Source organism: Siphateles boraxobius, unplaced genomic scaffold, assembly GCF_051911475.1.
Source record: "Siphateles boraxobius isolate OS27281-9 unplaced genomic scaffold, OSU_SipBor_1 77, whole genome shotgun sequence".
NCBI classification, from domain to species: domain Eukaryota; kingdom Metazoa; phylum Chordata; class Actinopteri; order Cypriniformes; family Leuciscidae; genus Siphateles; species Siphateles boraxobius.
In genome coordinates, this window is record NW_027509205.1 from 6,151,258 (window position 1) to 6,177,095 (window position 25,838).

General features: G+C 48.6%; 18 non-coding genes and 2 pseudogenes across 18 annotated transcripts; all 20 read right to left on the minus strand.

Moving 5' to 3' along the window:
* Positions 1–1,111: 1,111 nt before the first annotated feature.
* Positions 1,112–1,275, minus strand: LOC143726754 (U1 spliceosomal RNA). Its single transcript, XR_013198987.1, has one exon. It is a non-coding gene; the product is annotated as a U1 spliceosomal RNA (small nuclear RNA).
* A 434-nt stretch (positions 1,276–1,709) lies between these two features.
* LOC143727207 (U2 spliceosomal RNA) lies at positions 1,710–1,900 on the minus strand. The gene has a single exon (XR_013199413.1). It is a non-coding gene; the product is annotated as a U2 spliceosomal RNA (small nuclear RNA).
* A 1,128-nt stretch (positions 1,901–3,028) lies between these two features.
* LOC143726755 (U1 spliceosomal RNA) lies at positions 3,029–3,192 on the minus strand. The gene has a single exon (XR_013198988.1). It is a non-coding gene; the product is annotated as a U1 spliceosomal RNA (small nuclear RNA).
* A 434-nt stretch (positions 3,193–3,626) lies between these two features.
* LOC143727430 (U2 spliceosomal RNA) lies at positions 3,627–3,799 on the minus strand (annotated as a pseudogene).
* A 6,595-nt stretch (positions 3,800–10,394) lies between these two features.
* LOC143726756 (U1 spliceosomal RNA) lies at positions 10,395–10,558 on the minus strand. The gene has a single exon (XR_013198989.1). It is a non-coding gene; the product is annotated as a U1 spliceosomal RNA (small nuclear RNA).
* A 434-nt stretch (positions 10,559–10,992) lies between these two features.
* On the minus strand, positions 10,993–11,183 carry LOC143727208 (U2 spliceosomal RNA). Its single transcript, XR_013199414.1, has one exon. It is a non-coding gene; the product is annotated as a U2 spliceosomal RNA (small nuclear RNA).
* A 1,128-nt stretch (positions 11,184–12,311) lies between these two features.
* On the minus strand, positions 12,312–12,475 carry LOC143726758 (U1 spliceosomal RNA). Its single transcript, XR_013198991.1, has one exon. It is a non-coding gene; the product is annotated as a U1 spliceosomal RNA (small nuclear RNA).
* Positions 12,476–12,909: 434 nt separating this feature from the next.
* LOC143727132 (U2 spliceosomal RNA) lies at positions 12,910–13,100 on the minus strand. The gene has a single exon (XR_013199340.1). It is a non-coding gene; the product is annotated as a U2 spliceosomal RNA (small nuclear RNA).
* Positions 13,101–14,228: 1,128 nt separating this feature from the next.
* LOC143726760 (U1 spliceosomal RNA) lies at positions 14,229–14,392 on the minus strand. The gene has a single exon (XR_013198992.1). It is a non-coding gene; the product is annotated as a U1 spliceosomal RNA (small nuclear RNA).
* A 434-nt stretch (positions 14,393–14,826) lies between these two features.
* Positions 14,827–15,017, minus strand: LOC143727133 (U2 spliceosomal RNA). The gene has a single exon (XR_013199341.1). It is a non-coding gene; the product is annotated as a U2 spliceosomal RNA (small nuclear RNA).
* Positions 15,018–16,145: 1,128 nt separating this feature from the next.
* On the minus strand, positions 16,146–16,309 carry LOC143726761 (U1 spliceosomal RNA). The gene has a single exon (XR_013198993.1). It is a non-coding gene; the product is annotated as a U1 spliceosomal RNA (small nuclear RNA).
* Positions 16,310–16,743: 434 nt separating this feature from the next.
* Positions 16,744–16,934, minus strand: LOC143727134 (U2 spliceosomal RNA). The gene has a single exon (XR_013199342.1). It is a non-coding gene; the product is annotated as a U2 spliceosomal RNA (small nuclear RNA).
* A 1,128-nt stretch (positions 16,935–18,062) lies between these two features.
* On the minus strand, positions 18,063–18,226 carry LOC143726762 (U1 spliceosomal RNA). Its single transcript, XR_013198994.1, has one exon. It is a non-coding gene; the product is annotated as a U1 spliceosomal RNA (small nuclear RNA).
* A 424-nt stretch (positions 18,227–18,650) lies between these two features.
* On the minus strand, positions 18,651–18,841 carry LOC143727135 (U2 spliceosomal RNA). Its single transcript, XR_013199343.1, has one exon. It is a non-coding gene; the product is annotated as a U2 spliceosomal RNA (small nuclear RNA).
* A 1,128-nt stretch (positions 18,842–19,969) lies between these two features.
* Positions 19,970–20,133, minus strand: LOC143726763 (U1 spliceosomal RNA). The gene has a single exon (XR_013198995.1). It is a non-coding gene; the product is annotated as a U1 spliceosomal RNA (small nuclear RNA).
* Positions 20,134–20,567: 434 nt separating this feature from the next.
* On the minus strand, positions 20,568–20,758 carry LOC143727136 (U2 spliceosomal RNA). Its single transcript, XR_013199344.1, has one exon. It is a non-coding gene; the product is annotated as a U2 spliceosomal RNA (small nuclear RNA).
* Positions 20,759–21,886: 1,128 nt separating this feature from the next.
* Positions 21,887–22,050, minus strand: LOC143726764 (U1 spliceosomal RNA). The gene has a single exon (XR_013198996.1). It is a non-coding gene; the product is annotated as a U1 spliceosomal RNA (small nuclear RNA).
* Positions 22,051–22,484: 434 nt separating this feature from the next.
* Positions 22,485–22,675, minus strand: LOC143727137 (U2 spliceosomal RNA). The gene has a single exon (XR_013199345.1). It is a non-coding gene; the product is annotated as a U2 spliceosomal RNA (small nuclear RNA).
* A 1,128-nt stretch (positions 22,676–23,803) lies between these two features.
* LOC143726765 (U1 spliceosomal RNA) lies at positions 23,804–23,967 on the minus strand. The gene has a single exon (XR_013198997.1). It is a non-coding gene; the product is annotated as a U1 spliceosomal RNA (small nuclear RNA).
* A 424-nt stretch (positions 23,968–24,391) lies between these two features.
* Positions 24,392–24,568, minus strand: LOC143727403 (U2 spliceosomal RNA; annotated as a pseudogene).
* Positions 24,569–25,838: the final 1,270 nt, after the last annotated feature.

Here is a 25,838-nt window from a genome sequence, read left to right on the forward strand (position 1 = left end):
GCGGGGGAGCCGTCAAAGGCCACGCCCACCTGGGCCGTGGCGAGAGGGTCTAAAGGTCGCCAGCAAACAAGCTCAGCTCACAGCAATACAAGCTCAGCTTGACTGTTGACACCGAAAATGGATCACAGCAGAGCGCACAACACGACACTTTGGAGTGCAACCTGGGATTTTGGACCAACAAACATTCTGCCCTAAAAGTGAGCGGGCAGACCAAAGCGTACGTCGTAGAGACTTGAAACTCTTGAGGGATGGTAGTACCCGCCCGGTCTACAACATCACCAAGGCTCGGCCCAATCGGCCCCAAGGTGGCGCTGCAGCGATCAGAAGTACGAAATGCCTCGTAACTCCTGAACCGTCCGTCGCAGACCCAAGTGTCTTACATCACCGGAATCCTTGGCTCGGGCCGAACAAGACGCAGGCCTCGGATTCGATGGTTGCGCTGGCGAGATTTTCGGGTATTTGGGATTTTGTGAAAAAGCTACTTTTGCACACTAGTCCTAGGTCTTTCGCCCGATCTGACCCAAACCGGTGCAGAAAGATTCCCTGGAGTCTGATTGCCGACAGCGATGGGGAAAAAAGTCGGAATTTCGATTCACGTTGGCGACGGGACGCCAAAACGTTGGGAGTGGGCGAGGCCGGCTTTACTTAAATGGCCATAACTCTCCAACGGAATGAGACAATTACACCCAAGTCGGTACACCTGTGCACGGGCTCAGCCTGTGCTCAGGTGAAAAGGGATGTGGCGACTGGCCACTTGGTGGCGCTGTAAACAGTAAAAACAACAACATGAATACGGCCATAGGCGACTGTATGTCAGGTGATTTTTCACACATGCACAAGGTATTCATACCACATGATAGAACTCCTCATTCGGAACAACTTTGCTTCTAGGACCACTGCTGCCAATAAAAGCGCTGGTTGAATAATGGAGATTATTTGAAGAATGATGAAAAAAAAAACTAAAAAACAGCCCTACTTTTGCAGACTGGTCCTAGGTTGAGAGTTTTACATCTCTCGATCAACCACTGCAGTTCAATTCCCTGGACTTCCTAGGTCGTTAACTACCAGAAGAAGAGGAACTCGAACAATCTGCTCTTTTAACCAGTGTGTCCAGGGGAGAGCGCGAACGCAGTCCCCCACTACCATAAATTATGCAGTCGAGATTCCCACATTTGGGGAATTCGCAGGGGTCAGCACAACCGGAGTGCAATGGCCGAGCCTCGCCCTGGGTGAACCACCTTCCTGATCATGGTGTCTCCCCTGCCAGGTAAGTATGAATTCCCAGGCCTCCCGTCAGAGGCACCGTGTCCCTCTCCGCAATCCTCACCAACGGTCGGACAATCAAACACACACCTGATTCAACTCATCAGCTCATTCGTAAAAACTCCAAGAGATAAGAGAGAGACATCAAAAACCTGCAGAGTCGGGCTCTTTTGCTGTTGTTGTTGTGGATGATGTTGTTTTCATGCTCCGGATCCATGAGCCAAAAATCAATTTCATACGCGGTCACCGGATAGTGGACGAATCAGATGTTAAACGAGATAAGAACAGAGTTGTTGTTTTTTTTTCCCTCTCACACCACCATTACCTGTATAGCATATGATCACCTACAACACCTTTAAAGCACCCATACACAGCAATATACGTTACTTCCATTAACACCTGCTGCCACACAAGACTAAAACATCTCTTTCATTGAACACAGTTTTTGGGGGTGCACCGTTCCCAGAAGTACTGCAATACCGGGTCGATGCGTGGAGTGGACGGAGCAAGCCACTCTTCCATCTCCCAGTTCCAAAAATCAATTTAATATATGGTGCCCGGGTAGGGCACGTATCAGATATTAAACTGATAAGAACAGATACTACACTTGATCTTAGCCAAAAGGCCGAGAAGCGATGACACAATGACGCAGAGGCGGGGGAGCCGTCAAAGGCCACGCCCACCTGGGCCGTGGCGAGAGGGTCTAAAGGTCGCCAGCAAACAAGCTCAGCTCACAGCAATACAAGCTCAGCTTGACTGTTGACACCGAAAATGGATCACAGCAGAGCGCACAACACGACACTTTGGAGTGCAACCTGGGATTTTGGACCAACAAACATTCTGCCCTAAAAGTGAGCGGGCAGACCAAAGCGTACGTCGTAGAGACTTGAAACTCTTGAGGGATGGTAGTACCCGCCCGGTCTACAACATCACCAAGGCTCGGCCCAATCGGCCCCAAGGTGGCGCTGCAGCGATCAGAAGTACGAAATGCCTCGTAACTCCTGAACCGTCCGTCGCAGACCCAAGTGTCTTACATCACCGGAATCCTTGGCTCGGGCCGAACAAGACGCAGGCCTCGGATTCGATGGTTGCGCTGGCGAGATTTTCGGGTATTTGGGATTTTGTGAAAAAGCTACTTTTGCACACTAGTCCTAGGTCTTTCGCCCGATCTGACCCAAACCGGTGCAGAAAGATTCCCTGGAGTCTGATTGCCGACAGCGATGGGGAAAAAAGTCGGAATTTCGATTCACGTTGGAGACGGGACGCCAAAACGTTGGGAGTGGGCGAGGCCGGCTTTACTTAAATGGCCATAACTCTCCAACGGAATGAGACAATTACACCCAAGTCGGTACACCTGTGCACGGGCTCAGCCTGTGCTCAGGTGAAAAGGGATGTGGCGACTGGCCACTTGGTGGCGCTGTAAACAGTAAAAACAACAACATGAATACGGCCATAGGCGACTGTATGTCAGGTGATTTTTCACACATGCACAAGGTATTCATACCACATGATAGAACTCCTCATTCGGAACAACTTTGCTTCTAGGACCACTGCTGCCAATAAAAGCGCTGGTTGAATAATGGAGATTATTTGAAGAATGATGAAAAAAAAAACTAAAAAACAGCCCTACTTTTGCAGACTGGTCCTAGGTTGAGAGTTTTACATCTCTCGATCAACCACTGCAGTTCAATTCCCTGGACTTCCTAGGTCGTTAACTACCAGAAGAAGAGGAACTCGAACAATCTGCTCTTTTAACCAGTGTGTCCAGGGGAGAGCGCGAACGCAGTCCCCCACTACCATAAATTATGCAGTCGAGATTCCCACATTTGGGGAATTCGCAGGGGTCAGCACAACCGGAGTGCAATGGCCGAGCCTCGCCCTGGGTGAACCACCTTCCTGATCATGGTGTCTCCCCTGCCAGGTAAGTATGAATTCCCAGGCCTCCCGTCAGAGGCACCGTGTCCCTCTCCGCAATCCTCACCAACGGTCGGACAATCAAACACACACCTGATTCAACTCATCAGCTCATTCGTAAAAACTCCAAGAGATAAGAGAGAGACATCAAAAACCTGCAGAGTCGGGCTCTTTTGCTGTTGTTGTTGTGGATGATGTTGTTTTCATGCTCCGGATCCATGAGCCAAAAATCAATTTCATACGCGGCCACCGGATAGTGGACGAATCAGATGTTAAACGAGATAAGAACAGAGTTGTTGTTTTTTTTTCCCTCTCACACCACCATTACCTGTATAGCATATGATCACCTACAACACCTTTAAAGCACCCATACACAGCAATATACGTTACTTCCATTAACACCTGCTGCCACACAAGACTAAAACATCTCTTTCATTGAACACAGTTTTTGGGGGTGCACCGTTCCCAGAAGTACTGCAATACCGGGTCGATGCGTGGAGTGGACGGAGCAAGCCCCTCTTCCATCTCCCAGTTCCAAAAATCAATTTAATATATGGTGCCCGGGTAGGGCACGTATCAGATATTAAACTGATAAGAACAGATTTTCTTTCGAAAAAAGTTTATTGTCACATTGTTTCATTCCATTCTTTCAATATCCATTTTTTCCTTATAAAATCACATTTTTGCACATATCTTAAAACAACAAAAAGGACATAAGTTACAGTTAAAAATCAGTTATGTTGATGTGTTGTGTAAAAGTCCATGTATGTTGTGTGTTGTTTTAAAGTAAAGGTAAAATGGATTAAAATAAAATAGGAATGCAAATATAAAACAATAAAACAATAAAATATGCCAAATAAAACATCTCTTGTACAGGATCGAGGGTGAGTCCCTATCAAGAATGTCCATTCACTCCAGGTCTCCAGAACAGGCCCCAGACTCCTCGCTTCCAGTGCCCAGCGGAGATCCCCTCTCCTCCGGCCCGCTGGCCCGCTGTTCCCGTAGCCAGAGTGGTGAGGGTGCATCTACGGGCGGCCAGGTACGGTGGCGGCCGGGACCTTCTCCGTGTGACCTCGGCCCCCCCATCCGAATAACGACGTGCGGCCCACCCTGCAGCGTTGATGTTATCCTCTGCTCGCACGCGTGGAGGGGGACCGTCACGCGTTTCCCCACCAGCAGGTTTCTGGTGACCCAGATGGCATCCTTGATGTGGTTGAGGGTGAGCCAGAGCGAGGCAAACGTTGGTGGTGTCAACTCCTTCAAGCCCTGACCCACCCCCAGGATGGCGAGCTTATAGTCCACCTGGGCCCCACCCGCTGGCAGGCACGGGAAAAACAGGGGGCCTGTCTTGGCCCACAGGTCCCGCGCAGCGCCGCACTCCCAGAGCAGATGTTGAACGGTCTCCGGGGAACCACATCCGGACCGTGGGCAGGTGGAGTTTTTGGCCATGCCTCTGGAGTGCATGACCGCCCTGACCGGGAGGATCTCATGAGCCACCATCCACGACAGGTCCTTAAGCCTGTTCTGGAGAGCTGGGTGGGCTGCGTTCCTCCAAACGTCTTTGGCCTCACCTAGTGTGAGGCCTGGAACTGGACTCACCGATTCTCGATCCTGCACAAGAGAGACGAGAGACTTGTGATTAGTTAAAACAGTGGCATCATTTGTTTCTAAAAGATATTTCTTTAAAAATTTCTTAATAAAACTATGCTCTTTTGACAAATTAAAAGACACTGGACTTTTAAGATCAATGGGTAAAATTTTCAAACTTCTTAGGTATGACCCCATCCAGAATCGGGTCATGGCTGCTGTCTTGTGTTCTCTGGATGGGGTCAGTGCATACTGGATATGGAGGGCGGCAAAGCGGCTGCCTAAAAACAGGTGGGGGTCTGGGAGGCCTTTCCCGCCATTCTCTTTTTTCTTTTTAACGACCTCCCTCTTGATTCGTTCCCACTTGGACCCCCACAGGAAATAAAATACCGCCCTCTCCAACTTAGCCAGGAATCGTCTTGGGGGACTAAAAACAGAACAGACAAGTAAAATTAGTGGTAAAATCACTGCTTTAAAAATTAAAATCTTGCCTTCTAACGTCAGTTGTCTTAGTCCCCAAAAGCCCAGTCTTTGTCTGACTTTCCCTAACATGTCAGTCCAGTTTCCTGGTCCTCCACCCTCCCTGTCAAATTTTACTCCTAAAATTTTCAAATCCTTTTCTTTAAAATCCAAATCTAGTCCTCCTGTGTCCACGTCGCCCCACGGCCCGAAGAGCAGGGCCTCGGACTTACTCCTGTTAAGCTTGGCGCCCGAGGCCCGACCGTACCAGTCAGTCAAGTCCATTGCTCTTCGTACTGATAAAAAGTCAGTCGCTAAAAGGGTCACGTCATCCATATATAAAACGCAGGTCGCCGTCAGTCCACCAGTTCCTGGGATATCTAGTCCTTTAATCCATTTATCCCTTCTCAAGATCTGTGCCAGTGGCTCAATACAAGCCACATACAGAAGGGGAGATAAAGGACACCCCTGACGGACACCGCTGTGGATATTTACAGCTTTGGAAAGATGCCCATTTGCAAGAAATTTGCTGCTTAAGCCCTCATACAGCAGTCCCACCCAAGCTATAAACCTCTCTGGAAAGCCCATTTTTTGCAGTACCTGAAGGAGGTACTGGTGCGAGACCCGATCAAAAGCTTTTTCAAAGTCTAAATTTAGGACTACAAGCCTAATGTTTCTGTCTCTCGCATAACAGATGGCGTCTCTGATCAGTACCAGGCTGTCCGTGATCTTCCTGCCGGGCACAGCGCAAGCTTGATCCAGGTGGATTACGTCCTCTAAAACAGTCGACATGCGTGTAGCTAAAATCTTACTAAAAAGTTTACAATCATAATTTAAAAGAGTGATTGGTCGCCAGTTTCTCAAGTCAGTCTTGTCTCCTTTTTTGTACAGTAATGTAACTATCCCTACTCTAAAGCTGTCTGGAAGTCTGTCAAGAGTCTCAAATTCTTTAAAAACTGTAAGTAAGTCATGTGCTAAAATGTCCCAGAAAGTCAGATAAAACTCAAAGGGGAGTCCGTCCATGCCCGGGGACTTCCCCTTCTTAAAACCCTTTAAAGCTTTTTCCAATTCTAAAAGATTAAAATCCTGGGATAAAAGCACATTTGGACTCTTAACTTTTTTATCTAAAAACCCTAAAACTTCCTCTAAGATGCCATTGTGTACCTCTTTAGTGCCGTATAAATTACTGTAAAAACTTTCAATTTCCCCTAAAATCAGGTCAGTTGTATTTACTTCCCCCCCTCTAAAAGTTTTTAAAATATTGATCGACCCTCCCCGAGCTATTGTCTTTTTAAAAAAATACCTGGTACACTTCTCTCCTTCCTCTAACTCCCTTTCTCTACATCTTAAAATTACACCTTTGCTCTTTGTTTCAGACAGATCTGACATTTCTTTCTTTACTTCTTTTATTTCATTTGTAAAATCCAATCCATTGTTTAAAAGGTTAAAATATCTCTGCAGTCTTTTTTGCAACCCCATCATGCGTCTTTTTTCTTTATTCTTTTTTTCTTTTCCAATTTGTTTAAAAAACCGTCCTGTCCTTTGTTTCACCATCTCCCACCACTGTGCACGTGAGTCGTAAAAGTCCTGGAGGGTCTGCCATTGGCTGAACTGCTCCCTATACTCACTAACCACTTCCTCGTCCTCTAATAGGGAACAGTTCAGCTTCCACAGCCCTCCCCCTGCAGTCACACCCGTGGGGAGTGAAAGAGTGCAAGACAGCATCATGTGGTCGGAAAAAAAGAGGGGGGTCAATGTAGCATCGGTCGGCGGGAGGTCCCTGGTAAAAATATAGTCAATTCGAGAGGCTCTGGCACCGTCACCACTGAACCAGGTGAAGCCTTCCTCTCTTTGATGCATTGTTTTAAAACAGTCAACTAACTTAAAATCTTTGACTACATTTTGTAATAAAACCGATGTCTTGTCGACCTTAAAATCCTCTCCTACCCTCCTTCTGTCCTTTTTTGATAATACACAATTAAAATCCCCTGCTACCACTAGGGGAGCCCTGCCTAGCATGTGGGGTTGCAAGTCTTCTAAAAGCTCATACCTGTTATTTTTTTCAGTAAAACCATACATATTTAAAATGTTAAGATCCTTACCTAAAAAAGTCAGATTTGCTAAAATTGCCCGCCCGTCCCTCACCACAGTGCTGCCCTTCACCAAAAGGTTGGGATTTTTTATTAAAATAGCAACACCGTCATTTTTGTTAAAATTGGACCCACTCCAAATGGAAAATCCTGGGGTCCAAATCTCCTCCCACTTCCTGTAATTTGTTAAAAAGGGCAAACCACATTCTTGCAATAAAAACACATCTGACTTAAAAGTTTTTAAAAAGGATAACACACTCTGTGCTCGCAAAGTAGACCTCACACTTCTCACATTGATTGTAGAGATAGTGAGGGCCATGAGCAGTATGGTTAAAAATACAAGCATTAATAGAAGGATAAAACCAAAAGACTGCAGAAAGTTACATTAAAATCATGTTATGTCATGTAGCACTTGCTTCTCCCTTTCCCCAGAAAAACTGGGATCAGGAGGGCAAATGCTCGCCGCCTCAGAGTCCACAGAGAGAACCTCTTGTGGCTCCTTCGGTGACGATGTTCTAAGCTTAACGTGCAAAAAGGAGACTTCATTGGGAGATTCTGCGGGCCACATACGGTCTAGATCTAACGAAGAGGAACTATCTAGCCGATGCGATGCCCGCAGCCTTTTCTCCTCTGTTTGAAGCAGAGGAGATCTCGCAGACCTTTTTTGCACCTGAGCATTGGGGAGTGAACCCTCGGATTCACCCCCACTATCCACCACACTAACCTCCGATACGGTGTAGAGTGAGGAAGCCGTTGCATCCTCCTCCTCCTCCTCCATTTTGTTTTCACTTCTCTCTTGTTGGGGAACGGCTTCCTCACTCTGTTCGCTGTTAAAACTTGACTCCGCCCCTGTGGCCGCCCCACTTCCTTCCTCCTGCCCACTCCCTGAGGCTGGCTGGGAAATAGAATTTCCCGCCAAAACCTCAGGGACCGCCTCCTCCTTCCTTTGCTCTTTTGTTTGTTCCACATGTGGGGCGGCCATTTTGTTGCCTTTCAGTTTGTTGGCAAAACTTTTAGGGCAATCTCTGTAGAGATGGGATGACTCCCCACAGAGGTTGCACCGCCTGCCATTGGTACACTCTTCAAAAGTATGACCAATTTCTCTGCATTTCCCACATATCATTTCCTGGCATGCTTCAGCTAAGTGCCCAAACTTTCCACATTTTCTACATAATTTGGGCATACCCTGGTAGTGAATGTAGCCTCTGTTCTCACCCAACACAATCATAGAAGGCAGATGCTTCAGGCCCTGGTAGCCCCCAGCGTCTTCCCATTGTTTAATGGGAATTCGCCAGGAGCATGTCCAAATACCATCCTCATCTAAAACCTTGACTGGCTGGCTTCGAACTGTGCAAAATCTGCCCAGCCAGACACAAATGTCCTCCCCAGTCACTGTCTCATTAAACATTCTAACAATCACAGTTTTAAGTGTGTTGTCAGAGAGCTTTTCAACAGTAAACATGGACAGCTGGGATTTAGCTACTTCAAATCTGTGCCAGAAATCATTCAGGTGGGAAACCGCTCTAAAACTAACATCAAATCCTTTGTTCAGGGGCAGAGTCACGATGCAATTCAGATCATCAGGTTTAAAATTTAGAGTTTTTTGGATCAGTTTCCTGGAGAAGTCAAGACGTGACATCCCCAGGAGCTTCCCCTCAACTTCTTTGAATAAAAAACGCACGCTGTGGTGCCTCCTCATGCCGGCACGGGCAGCCGACATAGTGGAGACACCAACAGCCTAAAACTTTAAAAAACAATAAATAAATAAATAAATAGATAAAAAGGTCTTACCTTAAAACAGAACCGGAATAAAAGCAGCTGGATCAATGTACCTCTCAAAAGTTTGGGGCTCAAGTCACTGAAGGACCCAAGCCGGAAAAACCTCCAAGAGGCGATCGCTGTCTCTACCCTAGGACCAAATACTTGATCTTAGCCAAAAGGCCGAGAAGCGATGACACAATGACGCAGAGGCGGGGGAGCCGTCAAAGGCCACGCCCACCTGGGCCGTGGCGAGAGGGTCTAAAGGTCGCCAGCAAACAAGCTCAGCTCACAGCAATACAAGCTCAGCTTGACTGTTGACACCGAAAATGGATCACAGCAGAGCGCACAACACGACACTTTGGAGTGCAACCTGGGATTTTGGACCAACAAACATTCTGCCCTAAAAGTGAGCGGGCAGACCAAAGCGTACGTCGTAGAGACTTGAAACTCTTGAGGGATGGTAGTACCCGCCCGGTCTACAACATCACCAAGGCTCGGCCCAATCGGCCCCAAGGTGGCGCTGCAGCGATCAGAAGTACGAAATGCCTCGTAACTCCTGAACCGTCCGTCGCAGACCCAAGTGTCTTACATCACCGGAATCCTTGGCTCGGGCCGAACAAGACGCAGGCCTCGGATTCGATGGTTGCGCTGGCGAGATTTTCGGGTATTTGGGATTTTGTGAAAAAGCTACTTTTGCACACTAGTCCTAGGTCTTTCGCCCGATCTGACCCAAACCGGTGCAGAAAGATTCCCTGGAGTCTGATTGCCGACAGCGATGGGGAAAAAAGTCGGAATTTCGATTCACGTTGGCGACGGGACGCCAAAACGTTGGGAGTGGGCGAGGCCGGCTTTACTTAAATGGCCATAACTCTCCAACGGAATGAGACAATTACACCCAAGTCGGTACACCTGTGCACGGGCTCAGCCTGTGCTCAGGTGAAAAGGGATGTGGCGACTGGCCACTTGGTGGCGCTGTAAACAGTAAAAACAACAACATGAATACGGCCATAGGCGACTGTATGTCAGGTGATTTTTCACACATGCACAAGGTATTCATACCACATGATAGAACTCCTCATTCGGAACAACTTTGCTTCTAGGACCACTGCTGCCAATAAAAGCGCTGGTTGAATAATGGAGATTATTTGAAGAATGATGAAAAAAAAAACTAAAAAACAGCCCTACTTTTGCAGACTGGTCCTAGGTTGAGAGTTTTACATCTCTCGATCAACCACTGCAGTTCAATTCCCTGGACTTCCTAGGTCGTTAACTACCAGAAGAAGAGGAACTCGAACAATCTGCTCTTTTAACCAGTGTGTCCAGGGGAGAGCGCGAACGCAGTCCCCCACTACCATAAATTATGCAGTCGAGATTCCCACATTTGGGGAATTCGCAGGGGTCAGCACAACCGGAGTGCAATGGCCGAGCCTCGCCCTGGGTGAACCACCTTCCTGATCATGGTGTCTCCCCTGCCAGGTAAGTATGAATTCCCAGGCCTCCCGTCAGAGGCACCGTGTCCCTCTCCGCAATCCTCACCAACGGTCGGACAATCAAACACACACCTGATTCAACTCATCAGCTCATTCGTAAAAACTCCAAGAGATAAGAGAGAGACATCAAAAACCTGCAGAGTCGGGCTCTTTTGCTGTTGTTGTTGTGGATGATGTTGTTTTCATGCTCCGGATCCATGAGCCAAAAATCAATTTCATACGCGGTCACCGGATAGTGGACGAATCAGATGTTAAACGAGATAAGAACAGAGTTGTTGTTTTTTTTTCCCTCTCACACCACCATTACCTGTATAGCATATGATCACCTACAACACCTTTAAAGCACCCATACACAGCAATATACGTTACTTCCATTAACACCTGCTGCCACACAAGACTAAAACATCTCTTTCATTGAACACAGTTTTTGGGGGTGCACCGTTCCCAGAAGTACTGCAATACCGGGTCGATGCGTGGAGTGGACGGAGCAAGCCACTCTTCCATCTCCCAGTTCCAAAAATCAATTTAATATATGGTGCCCGGGTAGGGCACGTATCAGATATTAAACTGATAAGAACAGATACTACACTTGATCTTAGCCAAAAGGCCGAGAAGCGATGACACAATGACGCAGAGGCGGGGGAGCCGTCAAAGGCCACGCCCACCTGGGCCGTGGCGAGAGGGTCTAAAGGTCGCCAGCAAACAAGCTCAGCTCACAGCAATACAAGCTCAGCTTGACTGTTGACACCGAAAATGGATCACAGCAGAGCGCACAACACGACACTTTGGAGTGCAACCTGGGATTTTGGACCAACAAACATTCTGCCCTAAAAGTGAGCGGGCAGACCAAAGCGTACGTCGTAGAGACTTGAAACTCTTGAGGGATGGTAGTACCCGCCCGGTCTACAACATCACCAAGGCTCGGCCCAATCGGCCCCAAGGTGGCGCTGCAGCGATCAGAAGTACGAAATGCCTCGTAACTCCTGAACCGTCCGTCGCAGACCCAAGTGTCTTACATCACCGGAATCCTTGGCTCGGGCCGAACAAGACGCAGGCCTCGGATTCGATGGTTGCGCTGGCGAGATTTTCGGGTATTTGGGATTTTGTGAAAAAGCTACTTTTGCACACTAGTCCTAGGTCTTTCGCCCGATCTGACCCAAACCGGTGCAGAAAGATTCCCTGGAGTCTGATTGCCGACAGCGATGGGGAAAAAAGTCGGAATTTCGATTCACGTTGGAGACGGGACGCCAAAACGTTGGGAGTGGGCGAGGCCGGCTTTACTTAAATGGCCATAACTCTCCAACGGAATGAGACAATTACACCCAAGTCGGTACACCTGTGCACGGGCTCAGCCTGTGCTCAGGTGAAAAGGGATGTGGCGACTGGCCACTTGGTGGCGCTGTAAACAGTAAAAACAACAACATGAATACGGCCATAGGCGACTGTATGTCAGGTGATTTTTCACACATGCACAAGGTATTCATACCACATGATAGAACTCCTCATTCGGAACAACTTTGCTTCTAGGACCACTGCTGCCAATAAAAGCGCTGGTTGAATAATGGAGATTATTTGAAGAATGATGAAAAAAAAAACTAAAAAACAGCCCTACTTTTGCAGACTGGTCCTAGGTTGAGAGTTTTACATCTCTCGATCAACCACTGCAGTTCAATTCCCTGGACTTCCTAGGTCGTTAACTACCAGAAGAAGAGGAACTCGAACAATCTGCTCTTTTAACCAGTGTGTCCAGGGGAGAGCGCGAACGCAGTCCCCCACTACCATAAATTATGCAGTCGAGATTCCCACATTTGGGGAATTCGCAGGGGTCAGCACAACCGGAGTGCAATGGCCGAGCCTCGCCCTGGGTGAACCACCTTCCTGATCATGGTGTCTCCCCTGCCAGGTAAGTATGAATTCCCAGGCCTCCCGTCAGAGGCACCGTGTCCCTCTCCGCAATCCTCACCAACGGTCGGACAATCAAACACACACCTGATTCAACTCATCAGCTCATTCGTAAAAACTCCAAGAGATAAGAGAGAGACATCAAAAACCTGCAGAGTCGGGCTCTTTTGCTGTTGTTGTTGTGGATGATGTTGTTTTCATGCTCCGGATCCATGAGCCAAAAATCAATTTCATACGCGGTCACCGGATAGTGGACGAATCAGATGTTAAACGAGATAAGAACAGAGTTGTTGTTTTTTTTTCCCTCTCACACCACCATTACCTGTATAGCATATGATCACCTACAACACCTTTAAAGAACCCATACACAGCAATATACGTTACTTCCATTAACACCTGCTGCCACACAAGACTAAAACATCTCTTTCATTGAACACAGTTTTTGGGGGTGCACCGTTCCCAGAAGTACTGCAATACCGGGTCGATGCGTGGAGTGGACGGAGCAAGCCCCTCTTCCATCTCCCAGTTCCAAAAATCAATTTAATATATGGTGCCCGGGTAGGGCACGTATCAGATATTAAACTGATAAGAACAGATACTACACTTGATCTTAGCCAAAAGGCCGAGAAGCGATGACACAATGACGCAGAGGCGGGGGAGCCGTCAAAGGCCACGCCCACCTGGGCCGTGGCGAGAGGGTCTAAAGGTCGCCAGCAAACAAGCTCAGCTCACAGCAATACAAGCTCAGCTTGACTGTTGACACCGAAAATGGATCACAGCAGAGCGCACAACACGACACTTTGGAGTGCAACCTGGGATTTTGGACCAACAAACATTCTGCCCTAAAAGTGAGCGGGCAGACCAAAGCGTACGTCGTAGAGACTTGAAACTCTTGAGGGATGGTAGTACCCGCCCGGTCTACAACATCACCAAGGCTCGGCCCAATCGGCCCCAAGGTGGCGCTGCAGCGATCAGAAGTACGAAATGCCTCGTAACTCCTGAACCGTCCGTCGCAGACCCAAGTGTCTTACATCACCGGAATCCTTGGCTCGGGCCGAACAAGACGCAGGCCTCGGATTCGATGGTTGCGCTGGCGAGATTTTCGGGTATTTGGGATTTTGTGAAAAAGCTACTTTTGCACACTAGTCCTAGGTCTTTCGCCCGATCTGACCCAAACCGGTGCAGAAAGATTCCCTGGAGTCTGATTGCCGACAGCGATGGGGAAAAAAGTCGGAATTTCGATTCACGTTGGAGACGGGACGCCAAAACGTTGGGAGTGGGCGAGGCCGGCTTTACTTAAATGGCCATAACTCTCCAACGGAATGAGACAATTACACCCAAGTCGGTACACCTGTGCACGGGCTCAGCCTGTGCTCAGGTGAAAAGGGATGTGGCGACTGGCCACTTGGTGGCGCTGTAAACAGTAAAAACAACAACATGAATACGGCCATAGGCGACTGTATGTCAGGTGATTTTTCACACATGCACAAGGTATTCATACCACATGATAGAACTCCTCATTCGGAACAACTTTGCTTCTAGGACCACTGCTGCCAATAAAAGCGCTGGTTGAATAATGGAGATTATTTGAAGAATGATGAAAAAAAAAACTAAAAAACAGCCCTACTTTTGCAGACTGGTCCTAGGTTGAGAGTTTTACATCTCTCGATCAACCACTGCAGTTCAATTCCCTGGACTTCCTAGGTCGTTAACTACCAGAAGAAGAGGAACTCGAACAATCTGCTCTTTTAACCAGTGTGTCCAGGGGAGAGCGCGAACGCAGTCCCCCACTACCATAAATTATGCAGTCGAGATTCCCACATTTGGGGAATTCGCAGGGGTCAGCACAACCGGAGTGCAATGGCCGAGCCTCGCCCTGGGTGAACCACCTTCCTGATCATGGTGTCTCCCCTGCCAGGTAAGTATGAATTCCCAGGCCTCCCGTCAGAGGCACCGTGTCCCTCTCCGCAATCCTCACCAACGGTCGGACAATCAAACACACACCTGATTCAACTCATCAGCTCATTCGTAAAAACTCCAAGAGATAAGAGAGAGACATCAAAAACCTGCAGAGTCGGGCTCTTTTGCTGTTGTTGTTGTGGATGATGTTGTTTTCATGCTCCGGATCCATGAGCCAAAAATCAATTTCATACGCGGTCACCGGATAGTGGACGAATCAGATGTTAAACGAGATAAGAACAGAGTTGTTGTTTTTTTTTCCCTCTCACACCACCATTACCTGTATAGCATATGATCACCTACAACACCTTTAAAGAACCCATACACAGCAATATACGTTACTTCCATTAACACCTGCTGCCACACAAGACTAAAACATCTCTTTCATTGAACACAGTTTTTGGGGGTGCACCGTTCCCAGAAGTACTGCAATACCGGGTCGATGCGTGGAGTGGACGGAGCAAGCCCCTCTTCCATCTCCCAGTTCCAAAAATCAATTTAATATATGGTGCCCGGGTAGGGCACGTATCAGATATTAAACTGATAAGAACAGATACTACACTTGATCTTAGCCAAAAGGCCGAGAAGCGATGACACAATGACGCAGAGGCGGGGGAGCCGTCAAAGGCCACGCCCACCTGGGCCGTGGCGAGAGGGTCTAAAGGTCGCCAGCAAACAAGCTCAGCTCACAGCAATACAAGCTCAGCTTGACTGTTGACACCGAAAATGGATCACAGCAGAGCGCACAACACGACACTTTGGAGTGCAACCTGGGATTTTGGACCAACAAACATTCTGCCCTAAAAGTGAGCGGGCAGACCAAAGCGTACGTCGTAGAGACTTGAAACTCTTGAGGGATGGTAGTACCCGCCCGGTCTACAACATCACCAAGGCTCGGCCCAATCGGCCCCAAGGTGGCGCTGCAGCGATCAGAAGTACGAAATGCCTCGTAACTCCTGAACCGTCCGTCGCAGACCCAAGTGTCTTACATCACCGGAATCCTTGGCTCGGGCCGAACAAGACGCAGGCCTCGGATTCGATGGTTGCGCTGGCGAGATTTTCGGGTATTTGGGATTTTGTGAAAAAGCTACTTTTGCACACTAGTCCTAGGTCTTTCGCCCGATCTGACCCAAACCGGTGCAGAAAGATTCCCTGGAGTCTGATTGCCGACAGCGATGGGGAAAAAAGTCGGAATTTCGATTCACGTTGGCGACGGGACGCCAAAACGTTGGGAGTGGGCGAGGCGGGCTTTACTTAAATGGCCATAACTCTCCAACGGAATGAGACAATTACACCCAAGTCGGTACACCTGTGCACGGGCTCAGCCTGTGCTCAGGTGAAAAGGGATGTGGCGACTGGCCACTTGGTGGCGCTGTAAACAGTAAAAACAACAACATGAATACGGCCATAGGCGACTGTATGTCAGGTGATTTTTCACACATGCACAAGGTATTCATACCACATGATAGAACTCCTCATTCGGAACAACTTTGCTTCTAGGACCACTGCTGCCAATAAAAGCGCTGGTTGAATAATGGAGATTATATGAAGAATGATGAAAAAAAAAACTAAAAAACAGCCCTACTTTTGCAGACTGGTCCTAGGTTGAGAGTTTTACATCTCTCGATCAACCACTGCAGTTCAATTCCCTGGACTTCCTAGGTCGTTAACTACCAGAAGAAGAGGAACTCGAACAATCTGCTCTTTTAACCAGTGTGTCCAGGGGAGAGCGCGAACGCAGTCCCCCACTACCATAAATTATGCAGTCGAGATTCCCACATTTGGGGAATTCGCAGGGGTCAGCACAACCGGAGTGCAATGGCCGAGCCTCGCCCTGGGTGAACCACCTTCCTGATCATGGTGTCTCCCCTGCCAGGTAAGTATGAATTCCCAGGCCTCCCGTCAGAGGCACCGTGTCCCTCTCCGCAATCCTCACCAACGGTCGGACAATCAAACACACACCTGATTCAACTCATCAGCTCATTCGTAAAAACTCCAAGAGATAAGAGAGAGACATCAAAAACCTGCAGAGTCGGGCTCTTTTGCTGTTGTTGTTGTGGATGATGTTGTTTTCATGCTCCGGATCCATGAGCCAAAAATCAATTTCATACGCGGCCACCGGATAGTGGACGAATCAGATGTTAAACGAGATAAGAACAGAGTTGTTGTTTTTTTTTCCCTCTCACACCACCATTACCTGTATAGCATATGATCACCTACAACACCTTTAAAGCACCCATACACAGCAATATACGTTACTTCCATTAACACCTGCTGCCACACAAGACTAAAACATCTCTTTCATTGAACACAGTTTTTGGGGGTGCACCGTTCCCAGAAGTACTGCAATACCGGGTCGATGCGTGGAGTGGACGGAGCAAGCCCCTCTTCCATCTCCCAGTTCCAAAAATCAATTTAATATATGGTGCCCGGGTAGGGCACGTATCAGATATTAAACTGATAAGAACAGATACTACACTTGATCTTAGCCAAAAGGCCGAGAAGCGATGACACAATGACGCAGAGGCGGGGGAGCCGTCAAAGGCCACGCCCACCTGGGCCGTGGCGAGAGGGTCTAAAGGTCGCCAGCAAACAAGCTCAGCTCACAGCAATACAAGCTCAGCTTGACTGTTGACACCGAAAATGGATCACAGCAGAGCGCACAACACGACACTTTGGAGTGCAACCTGGGATTTTGGACCAACAAACATTCTGCCCTAAAAGTGAGCGGGCAGACCAAAGCGTACGTCGTAGAGACTTGAAACTCTTGAGGGATGGTAGTACCCGCCCGGTCTACAACATCACCAAGGCTCGGCCCAATCGGCCCCAAGGTGGCGCTGCAGCGATCAGAAGTACGAAATGCCTCGTAACTCCTGAACCGTCCGTCGCAGACCCAAGTGTCTTACATCACCGGAATCCTTGGCTCGGGCCGAACAAGACGCAGGCCTCGGATTCGATGGTTGCGCTGGCGAGATTTTCGGGTATTTGGGATTTTGTGAAAAAGCTACTTTTGCACACTAGTCCTAGGTCTTTCGCCCGATCTGACCCAAACCGGTGCAGAAAGATTCCCTGGAGTCTGATTGCCGACAGCGATGGGGAAAAAAGTCGGAATTTCGATTCACGTTGGCGACGGGACGCCAAAACGTTGGGAGTGGGCGAGGCGGGCTTTACTTAAATGGCCATAACTCTCCAACGGAATGAGACAATTACACCCAAGTCGGTACACCTGTGCACGGGCTCAGCCTGTGCTCTGGTGAAAAGGGATGTGGCGACTGGCCACTTGGTGGCGCTGTAAACAGTAAAAACAACAACATGAATACGGCCATAGGCGACTGTATGTCAGGTGATTTTTCACACATGCACAAGGTATTCATACCACATGATAGAACTCCTCATTCGGAACAACTTTGCTTCTAGGACCACTGCTGCCAATAAAAGCGCTGGTTGAATAATGGAGATTATTTGAAGAATGATGAAAAAAAAAACTAAAAAACAGCCCTACTTTTGCAGACTGGTCCTAGGTTGAGAGTTTTACATCTCTCGATCAACCACTGCAGTTCAATTCCCTGGACTTCCTAGGTCGTTAACTACCAGAAGAAGAGGAACTCGAACAATCTGCTCTTTTAACCAGTGTGTCCAGGGGAGAGCGCGAACGCAGTCCCCCACTACCATAAATTATGCAGTCGAGATTCCCACATTTGGGGAATTCGCAGGGGTCAGCACAACCGGAGTGCAATGGCCGAGCCTCGCCCTGGGTGAACCACCTTCCTGATCATGGTGTCTCCCCTGCCAGGTAAGTATGAATTCCCAGGCCTCCCGTCAGAGGCACCGTGTCCCTCTCCGCAATCCTCACCAACGGTCGGACAATCAAACACACACCTGATTCAACTCATCAGCTCATTCGTAAAAACTCCAAGAGATAAGAGAGAGACATCAAAAACCTGCAGAGTCGGGCTCTTTTGCTGTTGTTGTTGTGGATGATGTTGTTTTCATGCTCCGGATCCATGAGCCAAAAATCAATTTCATACGCGGTCACCGGATAGTGGACGAATCAGATGTTAAACGAGATAAGAACAGAGTTGTTGTTTTTTTTTCCCTCTCACACCACCATTACCTGTATAGCATATGATCACCTACAACACCTTTAAAGCACCCATACACGTTACTTCCATTAACACCTGCTGCCACACAAGACTAAAACATCTCTTTCATTGAACACAGTTTTTGGGGGTGCACCGTTCCCAGAAGTACTGCAATACCGGGTCGATGCGTGGAGTGGACGGAGCAAGCCCCTCTTCCATCTCCCAGTTCCAAAAATCAATTTAATATATGGTGCCCGGGTAGGGCACGTATCAGATATTAAACTGATAAGAACAGATACTACACTTGATCTTAGCCAAAAGGCCGAGAAGCGATGACACAATGACGCAGAGGCGGGGGAGCCGTCAAAGGCCACGCCCACCTGGGCCGTGGCGAGAGGGTCTAAAGGTCGCCAGCAAACAAGCTCAGCTCACAGCAATACAAGCTCAGCTTGACTGTTGACACCGAAAATGGATCACAGCAGAGCGCACAACACGACACTTTGGAGTGCAACCTGGGATTTTGGACCAACAAACATTCTGCCCTAAAAGTGAGCGGGCAGACCAAAGCGTACGTCGTAGAGACTTGAAACTCTTGAGGGATGGTAGTACCCGCCCGGTCTACAACATCACCAAGGCTCGGCCCAATCGGCCCCAAGGTGGCGCTGCAGCGATCAGAAGTACGAAATGCCTCGTAACTCCTGAACCGTCCGTCGCAGACCCAAGTGTCTTACATCACCGGAATCCTTGGCTCGGGCCGAACAAGACGCAGGCCTCGGATTCGATGGTTGCGCTGGCGAGATTTTCGGGTATTTGGGATTTTGTGAAAAAGCTACTTTTGCACACTAGTCCTAGGTCTTTCGCCCGATCTGACCCAAACCGGTGCAGAAAGATTCCCTGGAGTCTGATTGCCGACAGCGATGGGGAAAAAAGTCGGAATTTCGATTCACGTTGGCGACGGGACGCCAAAACGTTGGGAGTGGGCGAGGCGGGCTTTACTTAAATGGCCATAACTCTCCAACGGAATGAGACAATTACACCCAAGTCGGTACACCTGTGCACGGGCTCAGCCTGTGCTCAGGTGAAAAGGGATGTGGCGACTGGCCACTTGGTGGCGCTGTAAACAGTAAAAACAACAACATGAATACGGCCATAGGCGACTGTATGTCAGGTGATTTTTCACACATGCACAAGGTATTCATACCACATGATAGAACTCCTCATTCGGAACAACTTTGCTTCTAGGACCACTGCTGCCAATAAAAGCGCTGGTTGAATAATGGAGATTATTTGAAGAATGATGAAAAAAAAAACTAAAAAACAGCCCTACTTTTGCAGACTGGTCCTAGGTTGAGAGTTTTACATCTCTCGATCAACCACTGCAGTTCAATTCCCTGGACTTCCTAGGTCGTTAACTACCAGAAGAAGAGGAACTCGAACAATCTGCTCTTTTAACCAGTGTGTCCAGGGGAGAGCGCGAACGCAGTCCCCCACTACCATAAATTATGCAGTCGAGATTCCCACATTTGGGGAATTCGCAGGGGTCAGCACAACCGGAGTGCAATGGCCGAGCCTCGCCCTGGGTGAACCACCTTCCTGATCATGGTGTCTCCCCTGCCAGGTAAGTATGAATTCCCAGGCCTCCCGTCAGAGGCACCGTGTCCCTCTCCGCAATCCTCACCAACGGTCGGACAATCAAACACACACCTGATTCAACTCATCAGCTCATTCGTAAAAACTCCAAGAGATAAGAGAGAGACATCAAAAACCTGCAGAGTCGGGCTCTTTTGCTGTTGTTGTTGTGGATGATGTTGTTTTCATGCTCCAAATCCATGAGCCAAAAATCAATTTCATACGCGGCCACCGGATAGTGGACGAATCAGATGTTAAACGAGATAAGAACAGAGTTGTTGTTTTTTTTTCCCTCTCACACCACCATTACCTGTATAGCATATGATCACCTACAACACCTTTAAAGCACCCATACACAGCAATATACGTTACTTCCATTAACACCTGCTGCCACACAAGACTAAAACATCTCTTTCATTGAACACAGTTTTTGGGGGTGCACCGTTCCCAGAAGTACTGCAATACCGGGTCGATGCGTGGAGTGGACGGAGCAAGCCCCTCTTCCATCTCCCAGTTCCAAAAATCAATTTAATATATGGTGCCCGGGTAGGGCACGTATCAGATATTAAACTGATAAGAACAGATACTACACTTGATCTTAGCCAAAAGGCCGAGAAGCGATGACACAATGACGCAGAGGCGGGGGAGCCGTCAAAGGCCACGCCCACCTGGGCCGTGGCGAGAGGGTCTAAAGGTCGCCAGCAAACAAGCTCAGCTCACAGCAATACAAGCTCAGCTTGACTGTTGACACCGAAAATGGATCACAGCAGAGCGCACAACACGACACTTTGGAGTGCAACCTGGGATTTTGGACCAACAAACATTCTGCCCTAAAAGTGAGCGGGCAGACCAAAGCGTACGTCGTAGAGACTTGAAACTCTTGAGGGATGGTAGTACCCGCCCGGTCTACAACATCACCAAGGCTCGGCCCAATCGGCCCCAAGGTGGCGCTGCAGCGATCAGAAGTACGAAATGCCTCGTAACTCCTGAACCGTCCGTCGCAGACCCAAGTGTCTTACATCACCGGAATCCTTGGCTCGGGCCGAACAAGACGCAGGCCTCGGATTCGATGGTTGCGCTGGCGAGATTTTCGGGTATTTGGGATTTTGTGAAAAAGCTACTTTTGCACACTAGTCCTAGGTCTTTCGCCCGATCTGACCCAAACCGGTGCAGAAAGATTCCCTGGAGTCTGATTGCCGACAGCGATGGGGAAAAAAGTCGGAATTTCGATTCACGTTGGCGACGGGACGCCAAAACGTTGGGAGTGGGCGAGGCGGGCTTTACTTAAATGGCCATAACTCTCCAACGGAATGAGACAATTACACCCAAGTCGGTACACCTGTGCACGGGCTCAGCCTGTGCTCAGGTGAAAAGGGATGTGGCGACTGGCCACTTGGTGGCGCTGTAAACAGTAAAAACAACAACATGAATACGGCCATAGGCGACTGTATGTCAGGTGATTTTTCACACATGCACAAGGTATTCATACCACATGATAGAACTCCTCATTCGGAACAACTTTGCTTCTAGGACCACTGCTGCCAATAAAAGCGCTGGTTGAATAATGGAGATTATTTGAAGAATGATGAAAAAAAAAACTAAAAAACAGCCCTACTTTTGCAGACTGGTCCTAGGTTGAGAGTTTTACATCTCTCGATCAACCACTGCAGTTCAATTCCCTGGACTTCCTAGGTCGTTAACTACCAGAAGAAGAGGAACTCGAACAATCTGCTCTTTTAACCAGTGTGTCCAGGGGAGAGCGCGAACGCAGTCCCCCACTACCATAAATTATGCAGTCGAGATTCCCACATTTGGGGAATTCGCAGGGGTCAGCACAACCGGAGTGCAATGGCCGAGCCTCGCCCTGGGTGAACCACCTTCCTGATCATGGTGTCTCCCCTGCCAGGTAAGTATGAATTCCCAGGCCTCCCGTCAGAGGCACCGTGTCCCTCTCCGCAATCCTCACCAACGGTCGGACAATCAAACACACACCTGAATCAACTCATCAGCTCATTCGTAAAAACTCCAAGAGATAAGAGAGAGACATCAAAAACCTGCAGAGTCGGGCTCTTTTGCTGTTGTTGTTGTGGATGATGTTGTTTTCATGCTCCGGATCCATGAGCCAAAAATCAATTTCATACGCGGCCACCGGATAGTGGACGAATCAGATGTTAAACGAGATAAGAACAGAGTTGTTGTTTTTTTTTCCCTCTCACACCACCATTACCTGTATAGCATATGATCACCTACAACACCTTTAAAGCACCCATACACAGCAATATACGTTACTTCCATTAACACCTGCTGCCACACAAGACTAAAACATCTCTTTCATTGAACACAGTTTTTGGGGGTGCACCGTTCCCAGAAGTACTGCAATACCGGGTCGATGCGTGGAGTGGACGGAGCAAGCCCCTCTTCCATCTCCCAGTTCCAAAAATCAATTTAATATATGGTGCCCGGGTAGGGCACGTATCAGATATTAAACTGATAAGAACAGATACTACACTTGATCTTAGCCAAAAGGCCGAGAAGCGATGACACAATGACGCAGAGGCGGGGGAGCCGTCAAAGGCCACGCCCACCTGGGCCGTGGCGAGAGGGTCTAAAGGTCGCCAGCAAACAAGCTCAGCTCACAGCAATACAAGCTCAGCTTGACTGTTGACACCGAAAATGGATCACAGCAGAGCGCACAACACGACACTTTGGAGTGCAACCTGGGATTTTGGACCAACAAACATTCTGCCCTAAAAGTGAGCGGGCAGACCAAAGCGTACGTCGTAGAGACTTGAAACTCTTGAGGGATGGTAGTACCCGCCCGGTCTACAACATCACCAAGGCTCGGCCCAATCGGCCCCAAGGTGGCGCTGCAGCGATCAGAAGTACGAAATGCCTCGTAACTCCTGAACCGTCCGTCGCAGACCCAAGTGTCTTACATCACCGGAATCCTTGGCTCGGGCCGAACAAGACGCAGGCCTCGGATTCGATGGTTGCGCTGGCGAGATTTTCGGGTATTTGGGATTTTGTGAAAAAGCTACTTTTGCACACTAGTCCTAGGTCTTTCGCCCGATCTGACCCAAACCGGTGCAGAAAGATTCCCTGGAGTCTGATTGCCGACAGCGATGGGGAAAAAAGTCGGAATTTCGATTCACGTTGGCGACGGGACGCCAAAACGTTGGGAGTGGGCGAGGCGGGCTTTACTTAAATGGCCATAACTCTCCAACGGAATGAGACAATTACACCCAAGTCGGTACACCTGTGCACGGGCTCAGCCTGTGCTCTGGTGAAAAGGGATGTGGCGACTGGCCACTTGGTGGCGCTGTAAACAGTAAAAACAACAACATGAATACGGCCATAGGCGACTGTATGTCAGGTGATTTTTCACACATGCACAAGGTATTCATACCACATGATAGAACTCCTCATTCGGAACAACTTTGCTTCTAGGACCACTGCTGCCAATAAAAGCGCTGGTTGAATAATGGAGATTATTTGAAGAATGATGAAAAAAAAAACTAAAAAACAGCCCTACTTTTGCAGACTGGTCCTAGGTTGAGAGTTTTACATCTCTCGATCAACCACTGCAGTTCAATTCCCTGGACTTCCTAGGTCGTTAACTACCAGAAGAAGAGGAACTCGAACAATCTGCTCTTTTAACCAGTGTGTCCAGGGGAGAGCGCGAACGCAGTCCCCCACTACCATAAATTATGCAGTCGAGATTCCCACATTTGGGGAATTCGCAGGGGTCAGCACAACCGGAGTGCAATGGCCGAGCCTCGCCCTGGGTGAACCACCTTCCTGATCATGGTGTCTCCCCTGCCAGGTAAGTATGAATTCCCAGGCCTCCCGTCAGAGGCACCGTGTCCCTCTCCGCAATCCTCACCAACGGTCGGACAATCAAACACACACCTGATTCAACTCATCAGCTCATTCGTAAAAACTCCAAGAGATAAGAGAGAGACATCAAAAACCTGCAGAGTCGGGCTCTTTTGCTGTTGTTGTTGTGGATGATGTTGTTTTCATGCTCCGGATCCATGAGCCAAAAATCAATTTCATACGCGGTCACCGGATAGTGGACGAATCAGATGTTAAACGAGATAAGAACAGAGTTGTTGTTTTTTTTTCCCTCTCACACCACCATTACCTGTATAGCATATGATCACCTACAACACCTTTAAAGCACCCATACACGTTACTTCCATTAACACCTGCTGCCACACAAGACTAAAACATCTCTTTCATTGAACACAGTTTTTGGGGGTGCACCGTTCCCAGAAGTACTGCAATACCGGGTCGATGCGTGGAGTGGACGGAGCAAGCCCCTCTTCCATCTCCCAGTTCCAAAAATCAATTTAATATATGGTGCCCGGGTAGGGCACGTATCAGATATTAAACTGATAAGAACAGATTTTTTCTTTCGAAAAAAGTTTATTGTCACATTGTTTCATTCCATTCTTTCAATATCCATTTTTTCCTTATAAAATCACATTTTTGCACATATCTTAAAACAACAAAAAGGACATAAGTTACAGTTAAAAATCAGTTATGTTGATGTGTTGTGTAAAAGTCCATGTATGTTGTGTGTTGTTTTAAAGTAAAGGTAAAATGGATTAAAATAAAATAGGAATGCAAATATAAAACAATAAAACAATAAAATATGCCAAATAAAACATCTCTTGTACAGGATCGAGGGTGAGTCCCTATCAAGATTGTCCATTCACTCCAGGTCTCCAGAACAGGCCCCAGACTCCCCGCTTCTGGTGCCCAGCGGAGATCCCCTCTCCTCCGGCCCGCTGGCCCGCTGTTCCCGTAGCCGGTGTGGTGAGGGTGCATCTACGGGCGGCCAGGGTCAGTGGCGGCCGGGACCTTCTACGTGTGACCCCGGCCCCCCCATCCGAATAACGACGTGCGGCCCACCCTGCAGCGTTGATCTTATTTTCTGCTCGCACGCGTGGAGGGGGACCGTCACGCGTTTCCCCACCAGCAGATTTCTGGTGACCCAGATGGCATCCTTGATCACGTTTAGGGTGAGCCAGAGCGAGGAAAATTTTGGTTGTGTCAGCTCCTTCAAGCCCTGACCCACCCCCAGGATGGCGAGCTTGTAGTCCACCTGGGCCCCACCCGCTGGCAGGCACGGGAAAAACAGGGGGCCGGTCTTGGCCCACAGGTCCCGCGCTTCGCCGCACTCCCAGAGCAGATGTCGAACGGTCTCCGGGGAACCACATCCGGACCGTGGGCAGGTGGAGTTTTTGGCCATGCCTCTGGAGTGCATAACCGCCCTGACCGGGAGGATCTCATGAGCCACCATCCACGACAAGTCTTTAAGCCTGTTCTGGAGAGCTGGGTGGGCTGCGTTCCTCCAAACATCTTTGGCCTCACCTAGTGTGAGGCCTGGAACCGGGCTCACCGATTCTCGATCCTGCACAAGAGAGATAAGAGACTTATGGTTAGTTAAAATGGTGGCATCATTTGTCTCTAAAAGATATTTCTTTAAAAATTTCTTAATAAAACTATGCTCTTTTGACAAATTAAAAGACACAGGACTTTTAAGATCAATGGGTAAAATTTTCAAAGTTCTTAGGTATGACCCCATCCAGAATCGGGTCATGGCTGCTGTCTTGTGTTCTCTGGATGGGGTCAGTGCGTACTGGATGTGGAGGGCGGCAAAGCGGCTGCCTAAAAACAGGTGGGGGTCTGGGAGG